Source organism: Natator depressus, chromosome 7, assembly GCF_965152275.1.
Source record: "Natator depressus isolate rNatDep1 chromosome 7, rNatDep2.hap1, whole genome shotgun sequence".
Classification (NCBI taxonomy): Eukaryota; Metazoa; Chordata; order Testudines; family Cheloniidae; genus Natator; species Natator depressus.
In genome coordinates, this window is record NC_134240.1 from 98652989 (window position 1) to 98677918 (window position 24930).

Sequence of the window (24930 nt, forward strand, 5' to 3'; positions counted from 1 at the left end):
AAATAGAAACCCAAATGGCTGAAAATAGCTTTTTTTAAAATATTACTATTTAAGGCATATCTTGAGACTTCTGAGGAACAAAAGCAAGTGCTGTGAATCCCACTAGAAAGGTGAGACTCTCCCCTTTCTAATGATATAAAGCTCCCATTTATCATTCCCAAGAGTCACTAGAATTAACTATTGTCCATCCTGGGTTTTGGGCAGTTTGGGTTTTTTCTCGGGGGGGGGGGGGTGAAGGAGGAGGAGCAGGCATTGTGGGAGGAAAATGAACAGGAGGAATTATGGCATGACAGTTCAAGTTTTTCCAAGGTCCATATGTCAGAAGGCAAAGAACAGGTGAGTTGGCCAATAAAAATGATAAATTGTAGGATCATGTGATGTTTATCACATAGCCATGTAATAACAGAGTCATATGATCAGTTCTCTAGCAATCACATATATGTATATGGACCATATACACACTTATATAGCTAGCAACTCCACTTTCTGGAACTTTCCCAGAATTATATCCATTTTGTTTAGTATTCACTTCCCTTTCTACATAAGTAAGAAAGATCTTGTCTGTGCATAAGAATCGTTTAAATCAAATGGGATTTTAAATACATACAGAGATTAATTGGGCTAACTTATGCTCTGTACCCTAAAGGTCGTAAATTGTTGATTCTGATCTTTGAGTATAATGTAGCAGAATAAAGACAGAGGAAAAATAAATCAATTAAACCCTAAATATATTTCCATTGCTGAAAGAGAAACTTCTATTTTTCACTATTAATACTTCTATATTTATGTTGTCACAATGGCTTACTTCTTCCTTTGAATACTCTGGGGTTGGCTTGTTGTTATATCAGACACTGGCCTAATGAAGTCCTAAATCATCTGCTGGTGTTTGGTTTTAAAACGCCTATTCTCTTATGCACAGAGCTGTCACAGATTTGAACTCCCTTCTCTCCCCAATCCATAATACATTTCCTGGCAGGCTAGCAATTAAGGGGCAAATTCTGAAGTCATTAGAATTAGACTTGATACTGTTTAGTAGGGTTTGATATCATCAGAAGTGGTATAAACATTTGTGCTAATGCAGGGCTTTGAACAAAGCTAAGGTTTATTAAGGCTGAAAACATGACACCAAGACAATAAAAGAGAATTCTTTAATTTCAACTACAGCCCCCTAAAACATTCAGAGATAATATAGAACCTGCAAAACACATTCCAAAGACAACTATGACAATAGCATATTTCTTCACAGCCATGGGTGAATGATAAATGTGTAGCAAACAATTACAATGACTCTAAGGACAACAAAAATGTAAGATCTGCCTCTATCAGCTGACTACAGTAAGCAGTCAGTCAATGAGAATGTACTAATTCTTCCATAAAGAATATTTGCACCTGGTCCTAAACATAATATAATTAGCCCTTGCCTTGTTGGAGATAGACCAAACTTATCCTTGATGTAAAGTATTGAAACAAAGGGCTAGAATCAAGTTTTGGAGATTACACCTAGCTAGCTATAGATGTACACAAGGCTGCCCGATTTTCAGAGGTGCATTGCTTCCAGATCCCCCATTGATTTCAACTAAGATAGAGAGGTAGTGTGGTCCAATGGATAGGTCATTGGACTGGGTGTCTGATACCTGAGATATAGACCTGATTCTTCCAGAGATCTCCAGTGACCTTGAAAAAAACATTTTAATTGTTTGCCTCTGATTTCACCCCCACCTTTTGTCTTGTCTATTTAGACTGTAGGTTGTTCAGACTGTCTGTTTCTACCCAGTGCCTAGCACAACAAAGCTCCAATCATAGCTGGGGCCCCTGTGCTCAGCTCCTCTGAAAATCAAGCCCAGACTGTATAAAAACAGATTTCAGATTTGAAGTTGTGAAAAAAAATAATCCTTTAATAGAATTTTAGATGTTTATAAATATTCCCAATCACATAACTCCACAGTCTAGGCAGACTGATAGCATCCCACATCCATGTTTGAAGACAGATTACAGACCTGATGATGAAAAATTGCAAAATGTCAACATGTTAGTCGTCCACCGCTGATGGTGATGCAATTCTCATCTATGGCTAAGCATATGGCTCTGAAGTCTGAACCCCGAGACACAGAGTCTGCTGCACTGAGGACATGGGAAGTCTGTATCTAGGATATTTGATGATGCAGCTCTGTGGTATCTTTCACAAGCAGCCTGGAGCCGATTTCGTCTATCATCACTCAAACCTGTTACATGCTGATCTTGTCAGGGACAGCCATTGAGTCCTGTTCTGAGCCATTTGCTCAAGTTCTTTCAGATTGATGCCAGCCCACTGGAGACTGCTTTTCAGATTATCTTTGAAGCGCTTATATGTACAGCCTTTCTTTCTTTTTCTCAGACTCAGCTCCCCATACAAGATCTGTTTTGGGAGATGGTGGTATTCCATTCTGATAACATGTCTGGTCCACCTAAGTTGTGCTCTCAGTAGCATTTCCTCAGTGCTGGTTGTGTTTGCTTTCTTAAGGACCTTAATATTGGTCATTGTCCTGCCACCGAATGCTCATTATTGAGTAGAGGGAGTGCATGTGAAATTGCTCAAGCTGTTTAATGTGCCATCTATGACTAGTCCATGTCTCAGATCCATACAGGAGAGATGTTCTGCACTGTAGATCTTCAATTTGGTGGAGAGATGAATGTTGTGTTGGTTAAGGACTTTTTTTCGGATTAGGCCAAGGGCCTGGCTGGCTTTACTAAATCTGGAGGCAGTATCCTTATCAAGGGAACCATCACTCAAGATGGTGCTACCCAAATACTTGAACTTATCCACATTTTTCAGCTGTATGCCTTGGATGACTATAATTGGCAATGGGGCATTGAAACGAGGTGCTGGTTGGAAGAAGACCTCTATTTTACCAGACTGATGGTGAGGCCAAAGAACTGGGATGCTTCAGAAAAACCTATCAACAATGATAGTCATGTCTATGGGCCATCAAGGTGCAGTCATCTGCAAAAAGTGCATCGACTAGAAGTCTGTTGGTCTTAGCATTGAGTTTTCAAAGATCGAGCCATCAAGTCAGAGCAGATGTATATCCCCTGATCCAAGTCCATTGTGGCATGGCTGAGAACACAGACAAAGAACAAACTGAACATCTCTGGAGCAAGTACACAAACTTGCTTCACTCCATTCGAGATTTCAAATGTGTCAGAAGTCTCCCCACTGGAAAGCACTTGTACTATCCCGTGGTCATGAAACACAAGAATGATGATTTGTATGAACTTTCTTGGACAGTTCAGTTTATGTAGGATAGCCCATAGACCCTCTGTTGACCATATCAAAAGCTTTGGTCAAGTCAACGAATACTGCATACAGGTCTGTGTTCTGCTCTAAACATTTTTTCCTGGAACTGCCTTATGACAAAAATCACATCTGTAATGCTACAACCTGGTTCGTGCTTCTGGCAGATTCTCCTCAGATATTTCTGCAATGAGTCTGTTCAGTAGAATACGAGCGAGTATTTTCCCTGCTGCACAGAGCAGAGAAATGCTGTGACATTCTATATCTTGAGGGAACATTCTGGAACCCCCATATTCCTCATTTTTATATAATCATGATCTTACATATAAAGTATGCCTTGTAAGGTATCAGGGGAAAGGCTATGATCTGCTGAAAGTGATTTCTCTATCCGTATATGTATATCATTAATGCATATGAAGTTATGAGAATTGTGTTGTATAGTTGTCACTAAAACATGCTGCAAGTTCGAGGAATCAGCCAGATATTAGCTCCCCAGAGGCAACAGCAAGGAAAGTAACCAGCGCCCAGGCGGGGTATCAAACAACCCATCAACAGCCATTGTCCAGCAAGGGAGCTACAATTCAGTGACTTACCTGCATGAGGCCACACCAGGGGAATTGCTCAGTCTTGCCTGGAGACTCAGCAATGCCCAGCCCGACATGCCTGGACTTGTGTTTTCTAAACGCATGGACTGAGGGTATGAAACCGAACACAGGGGGCCCATGCTTGGCCTTTCTCCTTCACCCACCTACGCTGCAAGCAACAAGGACACTCTGAAGATTCCAACTGAGGGGACTGGCCCAGATTTCAAGGGTGAAATCTGTGTACTATGAACTGCAATATCCAGTGAGGTGAGAAAACTGCTTAACCTAGATGTTGCCCAATCTAATAGGGTTGAGAGTTTAGACTGCGTGCTTATATTTTATTTTATTTTGGTAACTAACTCTGACTTTTTGCCTATCACTTAATATCACTTAAAATCTTTTGTAGTCAATACATTTGTTTTACTGTTTATCTTTACCAGTGAGTTTGCCTGAAGTAAATGGTAAATTGGCTCAGGTTTTACAAAGGCTGGTGTATGTCCACTTTCCATTGATGAAGTGGTGAACCAATTAATAAATTTGCACTGCTCATCTTGAGCAGTGCACGATGCTATATTCCTGAGGTACAAGGCTGGGAGGATTTGGCTGGTGCCTTTCCCTGTGTGATTCATGAGTGACTGTGGGAGCATTCATGCAATATAATTGGGTGTGGGGTCTCCACATGTGGTTGTGCTGAGTGATAACAGCACCTGGAGGGGTTTGCTGCTGGTCACTAGCAAGACATTGAGAGAGACAGCCCAGGCTGGAGGGAGTTCAGGGGGCACAGCAGTCCCAGTGTCCCAGGCTGCGCGCCGGGGATCCCATCACAAATGCCTCTATAGTTTCCACAGTCAGCTTTACTACCTTTGTTTTTGAACAGTGATACAATAATAGCATCTTTGAAGTCTTGTGGCATTTCTTCTTTCCTCCCAAATGCTACTCAAGATGTCGTGAAACACCTCAATATCCTTTGGGCCTGCTACTTCGTGCAATTCTTCTGGAATACCATCCTTTCCATATGCTTCACCAGAGTTCAATTGTTTGATGGCTTTCATGACTTCTTCAGCTGATGGAGGGATGTCAAGATCCTCTGTTGGATTTCTCAAGGACATGTCGATCAACTGTGGTCCTGAAATAATTCACAAGGAATCAAAGGAAACTGACAAACAGGAGATTGGAAAAATGTTTGGAAGTGGTTCCCCAAAGGCAAAGTACCACAGTCTCCTAACCATCTTGGAGAGAATTGCAATGGAAAGCAATTGCATGCTTCTCTCTGTGCTCCATTAATCACCAACTGAATGAACTCAAGCAGCTCCAACCTGTGCTGGAGAGGAGAGCAGACAGGACATATTGTAGCGTCCGGAACTGCCCATAGATTCTGCTATTTTGTCACACATACTTACATATCAAACTTACTCTGCATTTGTGAATAAAAACCCTGCCTAACTGTATCCTGGAGGATATTCCAAATCAACATGACCAAGACAAATATTTATTCCCAGGCGTAATGCTGGTGAAGTTAAAGAAATATGTAGGTACCATTTCTTAATGAGTAGGGAACAGTAAAACATTATACCATAGCAGGAACTAAATACATTGACTAAGCTGTCACAAAAAGCTTTAAGGTAATAATGGACTTCACTAATTTTATCTGGCAAATATGTAACACAGAGATTTCTGCCATTAAGATATCATAACTAAGTTATATAAAACCAAACCAACCTATTCAGACCACATCTTCCTTTACATTTCATACCAAAGATTTTTAAGCAAGTTTAAGCATTTTAAAAATTATAGACTATCACTGAAAATGGAGACCCTCTACCTTTAAAAAGGAGCTCAAGACAATATACAGTAGAACCTGAGAATTTCAAATACCTCAGGAATTGAGGTTGTTTGTAAGTCTGAACAAAACATTATGGTTGTTCTTTCAAAAGTTTACAATTGAACATGGACTTAATACAGCTTTGAAACTTTACTATGCAGAAGAAAAATTCTGATTTCCTTTTTTTTAGTAGTTTACATTTAACACAATACTGTACTGTATTTGCTTTTTTGTCTGTACTACTCCCTGATTGTGTACTTCCAGTTCCAAATGAAGTGTGTAGTTAATTGGTCAGTTCATGACTCTGGTGTTCATAACTCTGACGTTCTACTGTACAGTGGGTATTGATCACTATTGATTTAGTGACCAGTAGATGGCAGACTCCTCTCAGCAACAGATGTCTGGTTAGTGTATCTTACAGGCCCAGAGATATAAATTGAAGGAAGTGATACTGTGCATTACTGTGTTCATTTAAGAACAAATATTGTTTGCTATTGCAGAGGCACATTTTAAGGGCACCAAAATATCTAAACACCCAAAACTGGAGGCAAATTATGCCTTTTTTTTAAAAAAAAATAAGTTCTGCTCCTTTGAATTTGGGGGTCTTAAATAGCATCCAGCATCTACAACATCTTTATAGCTATATATGAAGATTCATAACTAAGGTTATCCTAGAAGCACTGTTTCATTTAGGGTAAAGATTTATTTTGGAAAAAGAGTAAAACTAAGTCTTAATTAAGCCAGACCACCTCACTAATGAAAGTTTTAGCAAACAGCAAAAAGCCAAAAACATGCTAGTTTAATTTTTAGTGTGAACCTTTTCTCAGAACAAACTGAGAAGTTGTGCTTGATACAAGTCTTCGATTTTAAAAAATATATACACCTGAAATTAAAATATTGTCATAATAGAGGTTCTAATTATGATTGCATGCATGTACTCTGCTGTGTGGATGAACAAAGAAGTTGTGACCTGTGGCACTACAATAAATTTAAGACTGTGGCAAGATTAGAAACGAAACAAAACAAGAGGTTAAAAACCCTAAAAAGTCTTCTGCAGTGCAATCTGGCATTCAGGTAAACAAGGATGGTTTTTGGTATTGTTTGTTTTGATTTTAGAACTCAGTCTCTACATCTACAGTACATTCCCAGTAGTTTAAGCCATAACAAGCAAATAATATAAGCTTGTTCAAGAGTTCACAGTGTTCTCATCAGGACTAAAGTCATATCAGCATGGGTATTCAAATGACATTAAAATGTCCTTTCTTCAAGCATAGTAAAGGTGAATACATGCCTAATAGTGCTTTCTGCCAGGAAGGGTTAGTCACAATAACTAAAATCCTAACGGATGTCAAGTCTGTTCAGAGGAAATGTGATTGATATCATTCCAGATTTAACAATCTGAGCTAGTCAAAACATGTAGATTTTAACCATTGACCCTACAGCTTGTTTCAATCTTTACTTCTCCTACATTTATTTATTCTATTATCAGATTTATCTGTGAAAATAGACAGATGGTTAAACAAACTCTTGCTCTATTTCCTTTATCTGACTAAATATCCACATTTCACAGAAGTTGCAGCAGAGAAAGGTCACACTCAGATTCAAGTATGCAGCCTGGAACCATATCAAGAATCTAATACTCTCATTTTGCTATAAGCCAGTTGTCAATTCTAGAACCATTTTCTGTGTGCTAAGGATTGAAGGGATTTTCCTATATTTTATTTGCATTCCAATTGAACAAGCTCTTCAGTGTTCTTTAGTCCCAAGGTATTGTTCCTAAATAACCTGGTTATAAACCAGGTTATTTCATGCAAATAATAAGCCAGCAAGGATTTAATGATAAAGTATGTCAATCTTCCATGTAAAGTGAAAGCCCATTTTGCTGTAACCACACCAGTAATAAAAGTATAAAGTAGTAACAGACTGACATTTAGAACACAGGTATTCAAATTAGACCCCCAAAGAAAATCCCATTCAATTTCAGAAGGGATACTGTTACCCTCAGATAAAAATACGACTTTGGGACCAGTACAATGAAATACAAAGCAATTTCTTTATTTTTCCAGAAAAAGTCTGCCTATTTTGCTAATGAATGCCCTCGAGAATATAGTGCCAAAATAGTGAGAAACACTAATAAGTATACTATCATGGAGATTTGATCAGGATGTATTGTGTACACCTTTTTAAAGCTATTTTTTTCAGTGGGTTTAGCATTATGAACCAGATAAAATGGAAGCTCTGTCACCACCATGTCCCAGGTATTTACTTTAAAGATTAAAAAGGAAGAAATTAGTTGAATGCATAGGAAAAATAACAAAGACACTGATCACCTAGGGTGAAATTTACTTTGACACGGAAGGCCCATGCAAGGCCTCCTATGCTACTGTTAGTCTCTGCATTTGACAGCTCTCAGGAATAAGGAAGGAGTAACCAAGCATGGGATGGAAGCTTGTCCCCACATGAGCCCTAGTCGAGTCAGACAAAGGCAAGCTTAAGGGTGGGCCAGGGCAGAACAGGGGAAGGGCTACTTGGTAAGTGACTAGGTGGAGAGGGGCCTGATGCCACACCTCCAACCCATAGGCTGGAGTGGCAGCCATGGAGCTTCCCCATAATCCAAGCTTCCCCTTAATCCTAGTGGATAAGTATGAGAATCTGCCCCATCCACATTTCCCCAACTACTCAGGCTATACACAAGTGAAGTCATTTCCTCCCTCAGCATAAAGAAATTGCATAAACTGCACAGCAGATTTGATCAGATTGCATTTTGGCTATATTTATAAGGATTAACAAAATCTTCTTTCCAATAGCAAAACCTCCCTGTGACTTTCCCCTGGCGTTATCCGGACCGGTGATCTGCTAGGCCACTCCAATCCTTGGCTCTGGGAGCCAGCCTTACCCTGCTCTCCTATGAGAACCCCAATCCCAGGCTGTTCACACACAGCCTCTAGCATGTAAACTGCTCCCAGCAACGTCAGTGAGCACTTTTGGACAGCCGCTGCTTGGACTGTGCAACTGAATGGCACTAGCCAATATCTCCGGTCCCAGACACAACCCTAGGAACCTCAGTCTTGCAGTGTCCAGTTATGTCTGCTGGATGCTGCAAGCTTATATGAGTTAATCAGTTTGACAAAGAAATTGATACGTACCAGGCTTGTTATCCCAAGGGGAGTCTCTGACACGCTTCAAACCAAACGCACTGCTTCAAGTAGAACAAACAAATTTATTAACTGCAAAAGATAGATTTTAAGTGATTATAAATCAAAGCAGAACGAGTCAGATTGCCCCCCCACTTCAGAGTCAGGTGAGCATTACCTCATCGTAGTCCCAAACTGACCAAGGGAAGGGGGGTGACTCACTCCAGAGTCCAACAGTTCCTTTGTTGCTGCCTAGGCCAGTGTCCTTTGTTCCTGTGAGGCTGGGCTGGCTTTGTCCCATACATGCCCTGACGAGTTGTGAACTGCCCCTCAGCTCCTGGAGAGTTTTGTTTTAAGCCATGAGGACACATTTTCAGCCTCATAACTACATACATGAAATTAGAACCTATAACATTACTATAACAACAATGCTCAGTGCATCATGAGCCTTCTGAAGACACCCGACATGACAAACTTTGCATTGGATACCACACAATCATATTATAAGGATGAGCATGGGAGTGCATGGTGTTCCCCCGAGGTAAAGAGTGCCACACTCCCCATGAAGCCAAGCAGTTCCTATTTGATAGAGGCTACTCCTGTGTAGTAAAACTGTCTGCAGCATATACGAAGCATTAACGTAACACTTCCTTTATCATAATTCTGAAGAGTGATTCACCTGTCCATATTTACAAACTACATTCAGACATTTCCATGAGGCATCAGCAATAGCTGACTCAGAAGACCCAACTAAGATTTGCCACCTGCTAAAGGAAGAATTCAAGGGCTAGTCAATGCCAGCTACAACTCGCACCACTGTTAGCTCTAACCTACTCAAAGTATACAGAGAAGGTTTGGTGGTATAGGGCCATGGCCCTCCATGCTGCTCAGCAAAGCTGAGGAAGTAAGGGGTGGGATCAGAGTTAAAGAAGGAATGGGGTAGAGTTCAGCTTCCCTTCCTCTGCTAAAAGCTGATAAGAGCTCCCCTCCTCTGTCTGATGCAGTGAGTTCTCCCTTCCTCTGTCAATCTGGATTAACTATTAAATTGAGGGAAGTGTACACAATACCTTTCAAATTGCATAAGGAGGCTCCCAAAGCATTGTTCTTGACTCAGACACAAAGCCCCTAGGCATACAATGGCTGAAAAGCTACAATGCATCTTACAACAAGTACACAGCAGCACATTCTTGATTTTTGTGCTGTGTAGCCAATACACCTTTCCCACCCTATGGACAAAAATACATATGGTGGCTCTTACTTTTATTTACCTAGTGAGATTGCCAGTGCTTTAGCTCAACTTCCTTAAATGAAGGATCTTTTAAACTGTCTCTGAATACTTTTGTATATTAATACTGAAACAGCCAATGGCCAATATCACATTTAAACTTGACCTAGATTAACAAGGAAAAAAAGGTGATTTCTCTGACTTTTGCTACAGTATCTATTTGATACCACAGCAATAGGTGCTTCAGACATAAATTACATGAGTTTTGTTAGTTTTTAATTTTAATGTCCCTCAATTCTTCCACCATGGTAATTTTTACATCAGATGGTCTGTGTTCAAAGCACTGCACTGGTTCTTAGAGATCTGGCTCCTCTTAGGAGATCAATTCCTCTTTGCTACAGACCTTTATGCAAGGCACTTAAAGTCTCTCTCTATGCCTCAGATCCCCATCCACTAAACAAATACTTATTTCCCAGTCCATGCTTTGTCTTTTCTATTTAGACTGTAAGCTTTTCAGGGCAGGAACTGTCTTACTATCTGAGTGTGCTGCTTCACACAATGGGGCTGTAATCTCAGATGCGGCTCTGAGGCACCACTGGAAAATAATTCCTTGAGCATGTGGCATGTCATCAGTTAGAAAATCTTTTCGTGTTTGAGTTACCCTAACTTCTTCCCCAAAAGTCTAGGGCATGTCAGCTGTCCATTTAAAGGGACTTTTTTGGTGATATTTTCGATGAATGGCATGGTGGTGATGGTATTCTCTGATCATGTAAATAGACTGTTATAGTCTGGGATTTGTGTTTTACGGTTTCTCTATGAGAAGGCTAGACGTGCATGCGTACTTATTCCTGATCTACGGCTTGCAGACAACATAAGTTGCCATTTGGCTTGTTGGAGGTTGTTCTCCAAAACTGCTGTTGAAACAATGAAATATAAGGTGAGCATAATAAACCTGAAAAGTATCAGCAGCAAGCCCAACTCCGCTTACTGTGACATCACTGGTAGTTGCTGCTGTTTGTCTTGTGCCTGGTTTACCAGGTTTCTCCACCTCAATAAGATGTGGACTGAAGCTGACAACGTGTAGTAGTATGGATAGTATAGGAAAGCCTAACAACTTGACTGCCTGCACGTTCCAGATTCAGTGAAAAAGTTAGACACATTTGCTGATTCTTCTTTAAATGGTAGAATTAAATAATCCCACATCTATATAAATAGGCATCACTCAAAAAGTTGCCCATAAAAAAGTGCCAGTATACTGTCCTCCAATAAACAATTGCTGTGATGCCACTCTCCTTCTCTACAGGAGACTTTAACAAACCATATGCTTCTCATAACCAAAAAGGTTACTATAACAAGGCAATAAGTGGGTGCCTAAGAGGCTTTCTGTGTTTTCCCCTCATTTTTCCTCTTCAAGATTCATTTTACATATCTGGATGGTCATAGCTAAATACATGCACCTACGTACTAGATGTTGGTTGCCAATAGTTATTAATATTATAGCTTGGGAACCTCATCTGCAGCAAGTTAACCTATTGAGTCAACAGGCAACTGGATAAAGGAGAGAATAGAAACCTCAGCGGGTGTGGGGAGTAACCACTGAGAACTCAGAGAAGGGAATATTGACGGTTATTGTTGATAACCTGAGGTATCTGTTTGCTTATATTTTTCTGGCTCCTCCTCACCTCAGGTTCAGAATAACTTACCTTTACTCTTTCCTTGACTGACAGGAGCATATGCATTATTGATTATAAGCCAATCCAGCCATTCAGGCCTTTTGATGACTAAATTCCAAGTGAAGCAGGAACAGCCGCAATTGATATGGACTGCACCTGCAGCCAAAAATATTAACACCTTGAATCCAGCAGTTTTTACACTGAAATGGAACCCACTGGTAGTTTGGTTCTTTTATCATTAATCCAGGTTTGAATAGCACCATACATGCAAGCTTGGGGCCCTCTCTCTTGCCTATTGAAGAGGAAAGCAAGACTCCCATTGTTATCAATGGATGAGGGCTTGGTGCATAATGAGTATCTTTGTCAGGCACATCTTTCATATCATCCCTTATACCCATAGATCTAGAATAAGGAAAACAGTGATGCAAAAAAATTTCTGTTTTCTCCTTGATGTTCCTACCATATGGGAGACTAAGGAATGCTGCATAGTGAAAGTAGTGTGAAGTGCTTTGCTTTGGAAAAGTTTGGAGAAAGTTTTCCAGATTATATTTCTGCCCTTCAGTAACCAGAGTCAAGACTTCCCTGCTTTCTCCAGATTAAAAAAAAAAAAAACCCACACACCTGCTGACTGACTAAAAGGTAACACACACTTTAGATGGGTGTTGCTGTTTCCCTAGACTCCTTCCTACCTTTCTTCTCTAGCTCCATCCCTTCTCTGGGGCTCACTGGAGGGGCTTTTGCTCCTTAAAGCTACTTCACCCCCACCCACAGGCTATTGCCAGAGTGTGTATTCCCCTGCAGGTTCCCAACAGACCCCTGATTCTTTCTTGTCTCTTACCAATTCCCCTCCGCCCTGGGGAATAACTACAGAGTTCCTCCCTGCAGCCCCCTCTTGTGCTCTAGTTCCCAGTTTTGTACTTGCTCAGCCTACCCCGTCCAGGTTGTAGATCCTTGATAATGTGTTGGAGAGGTTTTAGTTGGGGGCTGAAGGTGACGGCTAGTGGCATTCTGTTATTTTCTTTGTTAGGCCTGTCCTGTAGTAGGTGACTTCTGGGTACTCTTCTGGCTCTGTCAATCTGTTTCTTCACTTCAGCAGGTGGGTGAACCTGTCCTGAAGGACGACCCATCACTCCCACAAATCTTGGGAGACAGGCCAGTCCTTGCCTACAGACAGCCCCCCAACCTGAAGCAAATACTCACCAGCAACTACATACCACACAACAGAACCACTAACCCAGGAACCTATCCTTGCAACAAAGCCCGTTGCCAACTGTGCCCACATATCTATTCAGGGGACACCATCACAGGGCCTAATAACATCAGCCACACTATCAGAGGCTCGTTCACCTGCACATCCACCAATGTGGTATATGCCATCATGTGCCAGCAATGCCCCTCTGCCATGTACATTGGTCAAACTGGACAGTCTCTACGTAAAAGAATAAATGGACACAAATCAGATGTCAAGAATTATAACATTCATAAACCAGTCGGAGAACACTTCAATCTCTCTGGTCACGCAATTACAGACATGAAAGTTGCGATATTACAACAGAAAAACTTCAAAACCAGACTCCAGCGAGAGACTGTTGAAATGGAATTCATTTGCAAAAAAAAAGCCTAAGTTAATTGTATCCAATTTGCAAATGAATTCCATTTCAACAGTCTCTCGCTGGAGTCTGGTTTTGAAGTTTTTCTGTTGTAATATCGCAACTTTCATGTCTGTAATAAGAAACCAGTGGTACTGGCTTTATTCTTATTTGTGGATTAATAAATATTTTAAACCTTAACATTTCAGAAACATCTATTTTGTTTCTTATGTATCAGTCTATTCCTATACATACAAATAGAAATGATTAAAAATCAAATTGGCACTAAATAGCATCCTTATTGGTCATCTCAGCAGAGGACTACATAGGCATAGAGAATATATTGCCCTCTCAGTCTTAGATACAGACAATCGAGGAGGCCCATTGCTGGGGTGGTGTGTGGAAGTTCACACTGCTACTGCCCATTTTGGAGATAAATTGAAGATTTCAGTCTCTGGTCCTGTAAATATGACACTCTTCAAAAGCATTAAGTTCACATGAAAGATTAAAAATAGAGAGTTTTTTTCATGCTACAAAACTTATTGTACATGTGGACTTTCTTATCTGGGAGCTTGGAATACATACTATGGGTTATCAAACTCGTTTCATTTAGAGACTGAAGAAATAGTCTGTTGAAATAAGTATCTGAAAAGAAACTAGAGATAGACAGAGTCTGACAGGTTATGGAAAGAATAACAAAAAGAAATACTTTCCAGTATATTTTTGTATTGTCTTGGACATTATAAAATTATCTGTTGCTTCTTGCATGCACACTATAAATGTATCATTCTGATGAGACAATCTACAGATCTATCAATATAAAATCTGTGCTTTTAGATGTGGTCATATTTCAGCTGATAATCAAGATGGTTGCCTCTTTACAGACTTTCCAGTTATTCAAAAACTCATGTTTCAGTCTTAAAGTTCTCTTACTTTAAACATGCATCAAGAAAACTAGAGAGGTGAAAAGTATTCATGCAGGTCTCTATAGGCAGAAAGTTAAGCAATTTTAAAATAAGCCCTGAGGAGATTTTTTGGAAATTACACTCAGTGCTGTAAGTTCTAGACTCCCTTGAACTCTAATGGTTTCCTGTTGTGCCCCTTGATCATTTTTTTTCCTCCAATAATTTATGGTAGAAACTGATTTTTCCTTCCTCTCTCAAGCGTTAAACTTATGTGCTTTATTTTCTTTTTTTAAAAAATCACTTTTCTTAAATTCATGGGCCAAATTTTGACCTGGGGAATATTCAGTGGAACTTCCTGGGATGTGCATCAAAACAGAATTTGCTCCCTACTGTCAAACACTGGCTTTGAATGTTGATAGTAAGGTAAGAGCAAGAGATGAGGGGAAAGGTCTGCAAAACATCACAACACAAAAACTAAATCAGTTCTGTAGCTAATTCATTACAGTTGGCTCTTTCAGCTCATACTGAACAAGCTTTATATTTTCCAACAGCTCTCAGATACTTGTATGCTCTGTATTAATTTTGAATTTCTGCACACACTAATGAAACTCCAGGTTATAGGGGCATATTCTTTGCACCATGCTGCTGCTTTTAGACTGCTCAGGTGGTGCAGAGAGGGTGGGAAAACACCTGCAGCTCCCCTGCTGGGGATTCCCTGATGAAAAGATCAAGATGTGCTTAAGGAGAGTATGATTGTTCAACTCTATTTTAACAGCTTAAAATTATACAGTATAGAGACAGCAAAGTTGATATCAAGCTATATCAGGCATGAAAATCTTGTGCACAGTCCATGTTAGATCCTACACTATTCAATACTGTAGATGCAAGAGACATTGCAGGTATTTATTAAGTTATCTATAAGATATTTTGAAAAGATACAAGACAAATATTTTACCAAATGCTCAATTGCTTCAGGAGGAAAGACACTTAATAAGGGAGAAAATGTGTTTTTGTTTATGACAAAACTCTCTTTTGGGAGTTTGTTGTGATTTTTTTTCTAACATGGAAGACAAGGAAGCTTTTCAACAATAACAGCCACCTTCACACTCCAAACGCCATCAAGCTACAAACAAATGAAGTTGCTTTTACAAAAGACCTCGTTGCTTTTTATTTATTTGTTTTTCTCCTACAACCATATGTGACTTTTTACAGTTTTGTTTCATATCTCAAACAATTAGGTCCTAACAATGAAACCTTTAACTTCACACTTGCAGTCCGATACCTGGACAACATTCTACAGTATAAGCCAGACTGTTTCACTGCATTTTTAAACCTGTGCTGTCTGAGTTCATGCAACATAAAAGCTTATTCCTGCTCCTATTGATGTCACTGGAAACCCTGAATACTACTCAGTCCCTCTGAAAATCTAGCCCCTCTCGAGTTCAGTGATGAAGTACCAGGCCATGTGCCAGACCATCAGTCCCCACTATAATTTTTCGGAGGAAACTGTGTGGAGCCTTCACTAACAGATGTAGAGCTAGCTCATTCAGCTTTACATCATTGCCCTTATGTAGGGTGTTTGGGACACTGAAGGAGGAATGGCCACAGTGCCGTGCACTCTAGTGATCCTGGGCCAGCAGACCAGCCCCAAGGAGCTATTACCAGTGGCATAAGCTAGGGAAGCTCCAAGGCGTCTCTAATTTCTGCTGGAAGACAAAGTGGCCTATGGTTGTCCCCAGAATTGGGGGATCTCAAAGTTGGCTTTAGGTCAGCTTTATCCCTTGCCCGTCCATTCACTAAGTGTAGTTTGTCTAGGGCCATGGTCCTGTAAAGTTTTTAGATATAACATTCTGTCCATTACCTTTTCCTACTAAGCAATTTCATTTTTAACCTTCCTTTCCTACTTTGCTCTGTATTCTGTTTAAGACTTGTTCTGCTTCAGGCAACAGTATTACTGAATTTAAATGACCATTTATCTCATCTGACAATCTATAAAGAGAACTCATTTTAAAGTCCTACTATTTTCATCTCACTCTTCAAAGTAGAGAGTAACTTAAGAAAGAAAATTGTTTACAGAACTGTTTTTAGTGTCACTGCTCAACTTCCTGGATCACATCAATTTCACAGTCTTTTTGTAAAATTCTGTTTTGACACTAATGTAGGCTGTTTAGAGGATGTTTTTACTAGAGAGATTAATGCACAGGCCAGTGATTTTCTGTTGTGAGTCTGAAAGGCAAGATTAATTACTCTGTTGAAGCAGTTGCACCTAAGAATTCCGTAAGTACTGATATTCTAACAATGGCAGTCTTTTCATAGGAAGAGACTGACAGCCTTTGCCAGATTTTATCTGTTGTGCTGTTTGAATAGCTGAAAACACTATGTGAGAGGCATATAGATTTATGATAAAGTTTCGTACAGAGCATAACATGCACTTGTTACTGTTAAATCTGCACTAAGCAAATAGCAGTTATGTATATTAGCTATACAATAAGAATACTTACTGCTGTGGGTATACAATGTGATAAAAATATCCATTGTACCTAGAAAAGGAATATAGAATTTCATCATCACTTCATACTTGGAATTGCTTGCAAAATTTCCTAAGTGGTGTTAATACTGATGTGCTACCTCACATACAGTCTCTTAGAAAATCCAGAAAAACTGAGGAGTGAAATTATCATCCTGCTTCCAAATGAAGACAAATGAACTATACACCAGATCAAACCAGCAGCCCACCTGACAGTCCAATACCCTGTCCCTGGCCAGTATCAGATGTATCAGTAAGCCACCAAATAATGGACAGTTATGCAAGTAAACCACTATGGAGGAAGCAGAACTGGACCCTCTGTCTTTTAAAGGCCACAGAATTTACAACATGAATGAAACAGTATAATCTATTCTGAGAGAAGAGAGGATTAGACATATGGATATTAGGAACATCCAAAGTTAGTGTAGATAGGAGAAAAATAAAAAGAATAACACCATCTCAAAACTTTGTAAGGGATATAAACCCTCAAGCTTTGGGATATGTCCTGACTATTATTGGACAGGGGGGAAAACCCCATTGCACAGGTTATTCCATAATTGCCTACTTCTAGGTCTCTTGCACCTTCTTTTGAAGCATCTGGCAAGTGTCAGAGAGAGGATACTGGTCTAGATGGACCATGGGTCTGATCCAGTATGGCAAATCCTATGTTTGCAAGCAGCCAACATCCTCCACTGAGCAAGACAAGATATTGTAGTTTTATATCTGCACCTCCTTAAAGATATTAGTTATGACCCAGCTAAACAAGCCATGTTGGTCTAGATGTATATAAACTGGCAGTATTAATCAAAACTTAAAGATAATATGATTTTCCAGTGATCCTCTAGCTACTCTTGCTTTACCATTCATTTATCCTACACCAATGAATTTAATAATTTCATTATAGGAATTGTATTAAATGTAGCAAAAATGGGCCATATACTGGCCTTTCACTGTTGGAACTGTATTGTATTTATCCACATATAAGGAAAGATAAACTAGATATACACTGACCTAGAAACAAGATATACTTTAGGGACAAGGTAAGCAAAAACAAGAATTTTGTCCTTCAGCAGGTAGAGTAGTAATCGTATAATTGGAGGCCTGAATCTTTGAGGGTTATATCAACAGCATCTCTAAAGGAGATAAATATCATATTAAATCACCATATAGAGTCCCAGAACTCCTACATTACAAAATCACACCCTGTGTTTTGGTAGCATACCCTATTATCTGTACATCTTTCACTGTCTCATGAACCTCTGTATAAAATGAAATAGGTATTTCCCTCCATGGTTAATTGGGTTTCCAGGAAAAAGCAAACACAAAATTATGTCAGGAAAGGTTTCTTGTAATACGAGATTTGAAATCTGTGTGTGTTTTTTAAAGTAGCAGAATCTGTTTTAGATTTGGATTTTTAGTGTAGACCTGGTTGCATTTATCTTTTTAAAGTTATAAATATTAGAAACTTTTCTATTTGTACTGGGTGGATAGGTTTATGAACGCCAGACTTTGTTTCATTCAAACAGGCAATTTTATACTGTGCAGTTAATTGTGTGTTTCATTGCTTTCATTTTATTCCCCTTGGACATAAAGCACAATAGATAAGAGAGCATGATCAGTGTTTTACAAGAGAGACATTTAATAAAATAACTAGGCTATTTACTTTGTGGAATGTCACCAAACCTAATCAATATTTAATGACTCCACAGTTTATGCCATATTTGTATTGTGTATTATTTCCATAATGTAAACCTTTCCCAAATGTTAACTTTGTGTGCGAAAGTGACTTGACAAAAGAACAGATTTTCTGACTAGCTTATTTGTAACCCTAAAATGTAGGGGAAGTTTTCCATTAGAACATAAAATTCCTTGTTTGTTCCCATCTCTGCAGATCTAAATTCTTTAAAATAGTCAAAGAACAAGACAATATTTTTGCCAGGCACAAGCACAGCTGTTATTGAGTTCACAGCTCTATTATTTTTGTTGAGATGTGCTGAAAGAACCCATCTAACTTTTTAATTACTTTCTAACATGCTCTTCTGGAGGAATTCAACTTTAGACTGTTTGATCTTCCTTTGGTTTTTATGTCAGATTACTGTATGCTATTTGTGCTTTCGTTTCATATATGTAAACAGTTTTATGCTTAAAAACAAGTAATTAGAGTGACAGGGAAATGTTATTTCCACTTCCTCATTATGATAGACTCTCTCTTGTAACAGTTTGTGATGAACAAACACACACGCACAAGGTTACCCTCTCCTAAAAAAGGTTTAGAGTTTGTGGGATACTGAAGACTTTGAGAGATTTATCAAGGTTTCTTTAGAACTATTTAGAGATATACTGAGATCCATATTCCCAGTACTTACATGAGTTCAGCATACTTTCCAGAAAATATGTAGTGAGCCTTTTGACAGAGCTATTCATCCTAGCCTGGAGGATCCCAAGAATAAATTGTGGGACTATTAGGTTTGTGTCCAATTTATCCTTAATCCATTGCAGTGAATTAGATTGCTTTATCTCAGGTTAACAGCACATGGTTACCACCAGGAACTAAGAGTCAGCAGCCCTGCCTTCTAATTCCTGATTTGCTACTAACAGACAATGGATTTGTGTGCACTTCAACCTCAGGGTGTAATACTCAGCTATGTCGAGAAGACAAATTTGCAGTTGCTTGGATCAAACTAGTGAGCTAAAGATAGAGTGTAGCCATAGCACAAGAGACAGGGGAGTCTAGTCACCCCAAGTGCATACCCAGCTGACATGCTAGGTATGTACTGAGATAGTTAGCCACTCACACTGCTCATGAGACAGTGGTTACATTCTATTTTTAACATGATAGTTGGATCAGAGCTAGAGTGGGTATTTTTTCTTGAGCTGGAAATTCCATTCACAGTTGGAAATGTAGACGTACGCTGTGTCATTTTGCACAAATGATTAGGGTCTGATTTCCTGAAGTGTTGAGTATGCATGACACCAACTAAAGTCAAAGGGGCTGCAGCTGTTCAGCATCCTTGAAAATCAGGCCCTCAATTTCTCTATGACTTTCTTCCAACCTGTGAAATGAAGATAAGAATTGCTTTGAGATCTTTGTATGAAAGACACTATATAGGTGCTACAAAGGATCACTGTTGATTCTTGGATCAGCTCAACAGAAATTCTGATAAATATTGGATTTTTCTATATGACATTGTTAGTACCACTGGCAGCTGAAAATGTGTAGCTGTGATTTTGTATGAGATTTCAGGGTTTTCATATTTCCACAACTCCACCCTTCACTTGCACTAAAGAATTCATTATCTACTTTGCCTTTTCAATAACTGAAGATAGGACAAACATGAAAGTACAAATGAAAAGGCACTTCACCATCACTTCCCTCCCAAAAAGTAATTAATGATACAGGTATATTGTGTACTGCTATACAAAAAGAAAAAAAACCCAAACAAACAAGAGGCTCAGAGCAGCAAAAAGAGGCCATAAGACCCCTGCATCTGCTGGGGAAGGCTTCCCCACATAGGCACTATGCAAGACAGCCAGAAGGCTTCTTTTAGCGATCCCCTTTGCAAATCATTGATTAAGGGGTCTGATGGAGTGTGACAGGCAGGTCTGCAGCACTGCAGAGATCCCTGCAATGCTAGAAGAGCTCTGTGTAAGCTCAAAAACTTGTCTCTCACCAACAGAAGTTGGTCCAATAAAAGATATTACCTCATCCACATTGTCTCTCTATAGCCCTTAGGGCACCCCAGGAAGGCTGCCATAATGGAGACAGGCCCTCAGGGATGTATAAATTACAGCAGCAGCTGTGGATTGTGAAGACACAAAGGTGGCTTAAAGCCTCTTTTAGCCCCCCCTGAGCTGCAAGTTTTGAACTGTGCCTCTGAAATCCAATTTGAGCAGGTTAAGTAACCTAAGTCCCTGTCTCTAGACTGGAGGTGTCAAATCTTGAGGCGTGGGAAGCAGCCCATCTCTAAGTTTCGAGAAAAGTTGGAAGAAGCTAAGTCAAGTTGGAGCACAAATTCTGAAGGCACTAAAGCAGTGCTCATCTCTTCTGGAAGAGGCCCTCCATATTAAAAGAGACAATGTCCTTAAACTGATCTCTGCCAATGCCTTCTGCTGTGATTGTTAGTTTCTGTCGGTGTCATTTACTGAATGAAGTGTCCTGCTCTGTTCATACTCTACAATATACATACCACTCTCAAATGCTCTTAAAGGACAGTTTATTACAAGTTCCTCTTGAGCAAGGAACCAAAGGACAGACATGCCACATACATATAGGAGGTATTCATACAAAATTAGCTTGTGGAAGGAGACAACAACATTGGTTAGGAGTCTGTGAATGCCCTCACTATGGAGAGCATCAAGAACCTCATGTATTGCATAAGCTGAAGCTGTTTTTCATCCTTCATTTCCTCCTGCATCTCTCCACTTTCCATGTAACCAGTTTTGTTCACCTACAATTACCATCAAAGTGAAAGAAAGCAATCTCTTCAAAGAAGTGCACTCAAGCTGGCGCACAGAAATAAGCTTTGTGTAAATATCTTTATTTTCCTTGAAAAAGAAATAAAGGGCACAAATCCTATTCATCGTGCCAAGTTTTAGTATGTCAACATGCATAGTCCAGGGTAAATTTATAGCAATTGATAAGTAGGATACTGAATTGTCACAGACACCCCTACACTCACCCCAACCCAGTACTCTGTCACAGCATGAAAGAAGCCCCAGTAGAGCCTGACTCTGTAGGTATTAATACCTACATGGACTCATAGTAGTATAACTCCAACACAGCCCACGTGCTTAGGGGCCTTGGTACTTGTGGAAGAAAGGACAGGATTTGTATATAGTTAGTAATTGTGTGGATTTACTTTACTTTAGTCTTGCCAGGAATCTATTATGAGATTCTCCACACCTAAGAAGTGGTGTTATAAGGCGTATATTTTCACACTGGAAATTATCAGTAAGCAGACAATATCACATTCAAAGAGATACCTCTTGTACCTCTAAAGTGTTGGGTATTACCATTCCACTAAAATTTACCATACGGAAGCACAATGTTTTCTGTTTATGACTAGTAAGGTTATGACACATCCTGGCTTACTTCCAACAAATTTGTGACATAAGCATGCTCTAAACTCAAAATTACATTACTAGTATCAAAAATAGATTTTTATCATTTATAGTCTTTGTCATCTTTAGCAATAAGCAACAAATGCAAACATTGAAATCATTGAATTTGGCCTCTCCCATGCCAACCAAAAAGTGCCAAGTCTGCACCATTGTGTGTGGCTCCAGTCCTATGACCAGATCCATGTAGATGGCTCCTACACGCACACTGAGTCTCAGTGAAGTCAATGGGCACTGCATGGATGTAGGGATCTGATCACAAAAATTACACTCCAGGATCAGAATATTTGTTTGTATTTTTAAATAATGGACAGCTCTTGCTTCTCTAGTTCTAAAACCCAAATAGAAGTTTGTAGCTGCTGATTTAAAAAACAAACAAACAGAGAATAAGCGGATTCTATATGGAAATAATTTACTCTTTACTTGCCCTTTGGTTTTGCTCTGATGTTTCTAAGAAAATTTATCTCTAAAAATATAAATTTCATTCATACCTTAGAATTTATAAGGTTTACTATATAAAATAAAGCTTCCTAGTTATGAATTATATATTTATAATTACACACACATTTTAGACCATTAAAAACAAAAAATCTAAAAATTACAACAGTGTTTTCTAGGACTAGATTCTGATTAAACTTACAACAGGATAAGTCCAGAGTAACTCTACTGAAGTAAAAGGAGTTACTCCATTTTATACCAGTGTAACTAAGATCATGTCAAGCTTACAGAATGCCTGAGTTCCAGTGCCAGTTCTGCCACTGACTTATCGAGCACCTATGGACAAACCATATAACCGCTCCATGCCTCAGTTTCTCAGTCTTTCAAATGGGCATCATAATGTTTGCTCTCTTTTATAAAGTGCTTTAACATCTACAGAGAAGCAACAAGCACTAATTTTTCTTAAGCTCTTATAACTAATGAGCTTCTTATCCACTTTCTTAATAATATGACTCTGAACACAGCAATACAGATAAACCAAGTAGAGCAAGTTATATGACAAAAGTAACTGACTTTTAAAAATATTTTACTGGGTTCTCGATATAGTCACTGCCCAACATTTTCAAATTAGAATTAGAAGGCATCTAAATCCATATTTAGGCATCTAAACAGGTGGCCTGGTTCTCAGAGATCTGAGCACCTGCAATTCACTTTGACTCCAACGTTATTGTATGCAGGGAAATCCCCATGGGGTTGAAGAAGACTCAGTGGAGAGTCACTCTCCATGCTCAGCCATGACCTCTCCCCCCCAACACAAACTATGGAGCCACAAATGTGCAGAGATTTCAAAGTCAGAGATTAATGGGAGGGATGATGCCACATTGGAATAAATCTCTCTCCTCTGAGAACATCTGAGGCATTTCAGCAGGTTCTTCTGCTGTTTTGTATATGCTCCATGCTAGGGGAGCAACCCGAATTTTCCTAAGGAGGGGGCCCAGGTTACTTGCCAAGTAGCAGTGGTGCTTACAAAAGGTGTCTGACAGTCCCCACTTCGCATTGCCATGTGGTACATGTATTTCCTCACCAAACTACCATCTCTCCTTCCAGAGTGGGCCTGAAAGCAGACGAGATAGAAGAGGCAGCATGAGGAGATGGTGGACCAGGGTTCTGGGAGCTGAGTTTGGGGGAGATCTTAGGAGCTGAAGCCTGGAGAGGAGCCACCGCCTCCACTCCAGGCCATGCTGGTCACTGACAGATTCTGTCATCTCCAAGGACCAGCCTCAAGGTGAGAGACTGCCTGGGACCTCTTCCCACCACCCTTTGCCTAACACCAGGGAGGCTGAGACTGTGAATGTGTAATAGTGTCTATGGCCAGGGTGGGGCTGGGCATCTCTGCTCCATGCTTAAACCAGATGACGTAACATGGTCCAAAGACTTTATAGTTTAAATAGATGCTTTTAGTATTAATTTTTGCTTCCTCAGGAATAGCTCCCCATATTGACTCAGCATAAAATTCTTGATTGCAGGGAAAGCTCATCTAATTTTTACTGATCAAATAAACTACAATTAAATCACTGAATGTGAGTATTCATTTTAAATTCCCTGCCCAGTGAGAAGTCTTTTGACAAACAAAATAGCACCTGCTGTCTTATCAGATGGCCTTAATACACATTAATGAACATTGCACAACCCTAAAACTACAGGTAATAAGATATAGTAAATGCTTTGATTCCTTACTGAGAATTCTGATGAAAAACATTTTCCATGTTATATAAGGAAACCATCAATTATCAAAGTGGCAAGCAGAGCAAAAACAACATAAAAACCTCAGGAAATTGTCTTTTATATTAAGACAATGACAGTCTCTTTGATCTTTCACACAAGCTGATTTTCAATTGAGAGCAGGTTAAAATATATTGCTCTAGAATTTATTCCTATTCTTTCAGTGAGTTCTTCACCTTTTCTTTGTAAGCCATTGATTTACACTGAAAGCTAAAACTATAATACGAAAAAAGAAATCCAACTAGCCAAAGTAAAATGTTTTTTCTCTTTAGGAAATCTGTAGGATAATGCACAAGCAAAATAACCTACTGTCCTCAGCCAAATGAATGATACAAATTAAAACTCTTGTTTATGAAACCTCTGTAGTTCTCACTTTTCCAGCAGATTCTCTTCCTCGGTGTCTTAGATTGCACATAATCTTAATTATAATTAACATTGTAGAGAAAAATTATACAATATTTCTCTCCTGCATAGCTCATGCCAGAGGCTATATTCTATAGTTCTATTTTGAATGCTGAGAATTCCATGCAAGTTTTCAATGCATCACATTAAGCTTATACCCCCTTAAATTATTTCTCAAGCAAAAATTTGGCTTGAGAAGTGCAGGAAAATAGTAGTTTTAGACTGCAGATAGAAATTGATGACTAGTTGGTTTGGGGGGTTTTTTGTCAGAGATAATATTGATTTGCATGGTGCAAATTATGAGCTGTTGCCTGAAGTCTGCAATCAGATTGGTTGAAACAGTGATACCAGCATGCCGTACGTGTAAAGTTTCCCTACTAATCTTACTGGTTAATTCCAAACCCTACTTGTGATGATCACTATCTCTCCCTGTCTGTCTGTTGCATCCACCTGGTGTCTC